Source organism: Nicotiana tabacum, chromosome 17, assembly GCF_000715075.1.
Source record: "Nicotiana tabacum cultivar K326 chromosome 17, ASM71507v2, whole genome shotgun sequence".
Classification (NCBI taxonomy): Eukaryota; Viridiplantae; Streptophyta; class Magnoliopsida; order Solanales; family Solanaceae; genus Nicotiana; species Nicotiana tabacum.
In genome coordinates, this window is record NC_134096.1 from 48,794,669 (window position 1) to 48,800,926 (window position 6,258).

The window sequence follows — 6,258 nt, forward strand, 5'->3', positions numbered from 1 at the left end:
AAGCTGAAATTTTATTATTGTCAACAACCATTACATTCAGCTTAAAAAGACCCTCAGTAAGGTAACCTTTTTCCTAAGTACATCTCGTTCTTACTTATTACAACTTTGTCTGAAACAAAAATACACTTAAACCCGTTCTTAACGAGAAGTGAAATAGAAACTAAGTTCTTTCATATTTCAGGAACATGACAAACGTTGTTTAGAGTCATCACATTGCCAGAGGTCATCTTTAGGAATATCTTTCTATAACCTTCAATTTTGGCCATTGAAGAATTTCCCATAAAAATGGTCTCGTCTGGTCCAGCGGGAGCATATGAAGAAAATGCTTCTCTAACAACATAAACATGGTGGGTGGCACCAGAATCAATCCACCACTCCTTAGGATTTCCCATTAAGTTGCATTCAGGCAACATAGCACACAAGTCATCAATATCATCATTTGTTTGAACCATATTTGCTTGACCCTTTTTCTTCTCTTTCTTTGGAGCACGACATTCTGCAACTTTGTATCCATCCTTTCCACAGTTGTGGCAATTGTTCTTGAATTTCTTCTTGCTGGGATAGTTGTTTGGTCTAGAAGACTTCTTCCGCTTCTTCGGATTAGTTGGAGTAGTTTCAAAAATATTTGCTCCCATAATTGTTGAGTTCCTACGTGTCTTCTTTTCTGCAACTTTATTGTCCTCTTCGATGCTCAATCGAACGATGAGATCTTCGAGTTTCATCTCCTTGTGCTTGTGTTTCAAGTAATTCTTAAAGCACTTCCATAAAAAAAGGCAACTTCTCAATCATTGTTGCAACTTGAAACGCCTCATTGATGACCAAACCTTCAATAAAAAATTCATAATTAGTAACAGAATTAATACTTTCAATATAAGCATTAATTCAGATTATACCTTCAGCAAGGGGATCATGAATGATAACTTGCAGCTCTTGAACTTGGGTAATGACAGGCTTGCTGTCTATCAATAGTCTAAAAACCTAGCTGCAACGAACTTCTTCAAACTGACATCTGTCACACCCCTTTTCTACCCCCACAAAAGATAAATGTGTTATTGATTGTGGATGGTGGGTTAAAGAGTTTCTCCAATTAAAGTGACAAATTTGAGTAGGGATTATTTTATTTATAGAGTCGCCACTTGGAATTGATTTTTGGTGTTCCAAGTCACCTTTTATTCGAATCCCTAATCAAAGGGAGGTTTGACTCTTTTATTATTGGTCTGCGAAAACAAAGTCCGGATAAGGAATTCTGTTGACCGGGGAGAAGGTGTAAGGCATTCCCCGATTCCCGTGGTTCTAGCACGGTCGCTTTATTGACTACAACTTGGCTTAAATTAATTTTGGATAAACTGTGATTTATTGATTTCCATGTTTTATCTATCCGCTTTTAATATTTATGGAATTTGTTTGAACAAATCGCGATGTTGCACACTCGTTTATTTTTGTACATATTGTGAACCGCATCACGAGAACTGTACCCATGATCTACAACATGTTTATTTTTATTATTGTTTGAAGTTGTGGTCGTGTCGCATGAAATACACACCCGAACTGAAATTTATATATCGTGACCATGTTACGAGAACCGTACTCATAGCCACGATATTTTATTATTAATCGCTCCTAACGTAAAACTATGATATTTATAAGATATTTATTTCCTAAAATTTGAGATGAGCGTGAGGCCATGGATTATGGACAAGATATTATTGTGGAAACCGTCTTCAATAACAAGAACTAATTTTTGGAGTACCCAACCCGATAAAGTTAGTCACTTTTGAGTGAATACCCCAAAATAACAATATTACTGGAGACAAGTAACAAAATATATTACTTTAGCCAATAAGAAATACTTCTTAATGTCCCCAACTCATCAGGAGACAACATATGATAATTAGTTACTATAATATTAAAAGCAATAAAGCCCAAAAGTGTTAGTACTAATCTCAAGAATCGAGAGGGTGCACAAAGTCTTAGTTCTTTATCAAAATATGAGCTTCACCAATTTATGTCATCAAACCAAAACGAAAATGGAAAGCAAACAAACACAATCATCACATTACAAAGGCATGCTCACGGTAGTTAACAAAAACAAAACAAAGGACAAAGCATTAAGCTCATCGAAATGAGCAGTGATGCCAACCTTTATTTTCTCAGTGTTAAGGACACCAATAACAGTTAAACTTAATGATATTTTCACTCTTAACGTGCTTAAACAGAGATATGATGTATACATACAAAGCATATGGGACAAAATGATTAAATCTTATTAAATTCAAAACAGAGTGTAATACAAATCACATTTCAGCCACATATATTCAACAGTCTTTGATTCAAGTTCACAAGAATCACAACATGACATTCTTATAGCTTTATGACATCAAAATGGACTAGAAACATAACGTCGGGGGGGAATTACCTCGACAACAGCGAAACCAACAAAATTCGCCCAAAATGGAGCTTACCAAACTTGAAAATGGAGCCCAACAATCTCTACTATATGTTACCATGTGTGTGTTGGTGTCGATGGGTGAGAGGTGAGTGTGAGGGAGATAGTTTGGAGGTTATTTTCGTTTTCAAGAAGTACTCAGCAGAAGAGTGTAAGCCATGGGAGGATGCGGTTGTTGCTTCTCTCTTGAAGATGAGAGGATCAGTGAAAGCTCTTTTTTTTTTTTTTGATTTTCGTCACCACCTTTTTTTTTTTTGCAGCGAATTTTTGCTGGAAAAGGGTCATTTTCAGGTATTTTTGGAGTGATTTTCGGCTATTTTTCCTCTGATTTTCGGACTGAAATCTGGTCTTTTTAAGGGTTGTTTGGCTGATTTTAGGCATATGGGGGGGGGGGGCAAGCATGGGGGGACAAAGTATGGTGGGGGGGACAAAACATGGGGGACAAAAACAATAGGGGGACAAAAACAATGGGGGAAGGGGGGGGTTTAGGCGTGGGGGACAAAAATTAATGGGGGGACAAGACATGGGGGACAAAAACAATGGGGGGAGGGGGGGGGTTAGGCGTGGGGGACAAAAATTAATGGGGGGACAAGACATGGGGGACCGGTATGGTGGGGACACGCGCAAAAAGACGGGAGCGGGAAATATTCAAACACGGTAAAAACTTAGGTGCTCACAGCATGCCCCTCTTTGCTTGGAAACATTAAAGGTTTTCAGGCAAAGATAAAGTGAGCCGTGTGACTAAATTTTGACCATATCGTTACTCAAAAGAGGAAGAAAAAATAAGGGTGCAACCGAGTCCTGGTTTTGGACCGCCTACATATTTTGGGTTCTAAGGGAATCAGGTCGCGTGTAGTTCAAGGATAGTGATGGAATGATGAGTTGGAGAGTCGAGTGAGGTTCCGTCGAGGCTCTGGTCCGTGGTCTTGCTATTACATCAAAATTGTAAGAAACTAAACAAGCCTATCAACTATGAGTTACAAGATTCCTATCTATAAGTCTTTTGGAGCTTGATCTTGCATTTTGACTGGTTGTTCATGCAAACTCTGATCTGAACCTTGATGCTTGCTAGCTGTAAGTGCTAGTTCATTCTTCTACGGCTTCTTCTGAGCAAAACGGAAAATGTGAAGCTCGTAACTTCAGTCATGTCTTGAATAGTCTGTATCATTTCCATCTGCTTCTGCATTTGGATTCATTTTCTTTTATTTTTCTTTTATTTATTTTTGATTGAGACTTTTCTTTTGTTCATCTCGAACACTATGCCTCGAGGTAAAACCTGCTCAGGCATCACAACAAACAAACGAACGAAATTTTTCTGCCCCAGTTTTCACTAGGAAAATTTCGTGAGTTATTGTAACAAAATTCTAAACTACTTGTTTATTGAAAGTAAATAAAAGGGAATGGTGTATCCTGAAAAGGTCATGATCCCAAAAGAATGTCTCAACTAAGTATTGGTATACCTTATGTTGGAAAAATGTGGCAAGGTAATGGGATACCCTATATTGGCAATGATATCAGGGAGTGGTGTACCATGCATTTAAGCTCAAATCAACTAGGGAATGAACTATCCTATGTTGGATAAACAGTTAGGGATTGGCGTAGCCTATACTGGTAAGGATATCGAGGATTGGTGTACCCTATACTGAAAAGGAAATATAACCAGGGGTTGGTGCCCTGTATTACTGAAAAGGAAATATAACCAGGGATTGGTGCCCTGTAGAACTGAGAAGGAAATGTAACCAGGGGTTGGCGCCCTGTATTACTGGGAAAAAGAATATTGAATCCCCTTGGTCTACCTAGGTTAAACTATGAAAAACAAGACTAGACAAAGAGTACTTCTAACTGGATTAAACCAAATTATGCAAACATGGGCGAAGAGTACTTCTACCCGGAACTATGAACTGGATCCCCCTAGGCGAAAAGGTTCTACCTGGGTTAAACTACGAAAAACAACCTGGGCGAAGAGTACTTCTACCCGGAACTATGAACTGGATCCCCATAGGCGAAAAGGTTCTACCTGGGTTAAGCTACGCAAAACAACCTGAGCGAAAAGTACTTCTACCCGGAACTATGAGCTGGATCCCCCTAGGTGAAAATGCTCTACCTGGGTTAAGCTACGAAAAAAAATAAATCCTGAGCGAAAATTATTTCTACCCGGAACTATGAGCTGTATCCCCCTAGGCGAAAAGGTTCTACCTGGGTTAAGCTACGAAAAACATCCTGAGTGAAGAGTACTTCTACCCGGAACTATGAGCTGGATCCCCCTAGGTGAAAAGGTTCTACCTGGGTTAAGCTACATAAACCAATCCTGGGCGAATAGTACTTATACCCGGAAACTATGAGCTGGATCCCCCTAGGCGAAAAGGTTCTACCTGGGATAAGCTACGAAAAACAACCTGAGCGAAGAGCACTTCTACCTGGAACTATGAGTTGCATTCCCCTAGGCGAAAAAGGTTCTACCTGGGTTAAACTACATAAAACAACCTGAGCGAAGAGTACTTCTACCCGGAACTACAAGCTGGATCCCCCTAGGCGAAAAGGTTCTACCTGGGTTAAGCTACGAAAATAACCTGGGCGAAGAGTGCTTCTACCCGGAACTATGAGCTGAATCCCCCTAGGCGAAAAGGTTCTTCCTGGGTTAAGCTACAAAAATGAGAGGTATGAACAATAGTTACGCATGCTAAAAATAAAGGAAAATGGAGATTTTGAGGAAACTTACGTTTGGCGACATTCGTCCTTTAGAAATCACCATTCTTCAGTGTTTTGTTCATGCTGCAAACAAAGAAAAATCTGTGAGTTTTTAAAGTGGTGGTCGGTTTGTGGCCTTGATTCCCTTAGTAGTTTGAATTCACCCCTCCGCTGTCGAAGAACTGATTTTGTCAATGTGATACCGAGGTTCCCGAATACTCTGTATCGCTTTCTAAAGACATTGTCTTTCTGACGTTTCCCCTGGTTGTTTCATACCCGGATGTCCATGGTACCGCTGATCCTTGTCCCTAAGGCAAGACAATTTTCCTTTAAAATCAAACTTAGTTGTCTTCCACCTAGAACCAATGTTTGTGTGTAGTGCTTATCAACTTTTCCCATGAAGCAAGTCTTGCTTAAGCGACCTTTTCAGTTTCTTTGAGACACTTTGTCCGCCTTATCAAAAGAGATCACATATGGATTCCTGCCTTCATCAATGCCGTATATGCTCCAAATTATGCTTGGTATTACGGGGAAACTGTAGCCATTTTTGCAGCCATTTTTGCTTTGCTTTGGATGCAAGATTAGACCGGAAGGGAATCTAGAAAAAAAATTATGGAAAAGAATAGAAGATCAATTGGAAATGAAAAAGGAATTGTGTCTAAATAAAAGGTGTCCCTTTCGGGGAAAGAAATAAGGAGACTTATCTGGAGATATGTGCCGACTTCAATGAATCATGACATGCATTTTGGATTGGACGCCTGATCTGTCTGAGCTGTCTAATTCACAAAATACATCGTAAACACTCATCTTGCAACTGTCTTAGTTGTGCGCATGTCGGAGCATGGAAGACCCTCATTCGGCTAGTAGCGCCCTTTGCGGGTTTTCACTAACTCACCTCTCTCATTTCTCTAATCACTGGCGCCTTACAGTGCCCATACGGGTTTTCACCGATAAGACTCTCTCATTTCTTTTCTTTTTTTCCACTAAGATACGACCCGCGGGAAGGTTGGCTGATGCCCCTGGCATGGGGACTTCAAGTATTCTCAAAGATCGATCAGAAGTTCTTAACAGAAAAATGTGAAAGGAATCTTGAACTGAATTACAACCTTTGGAACTGTTTCTAC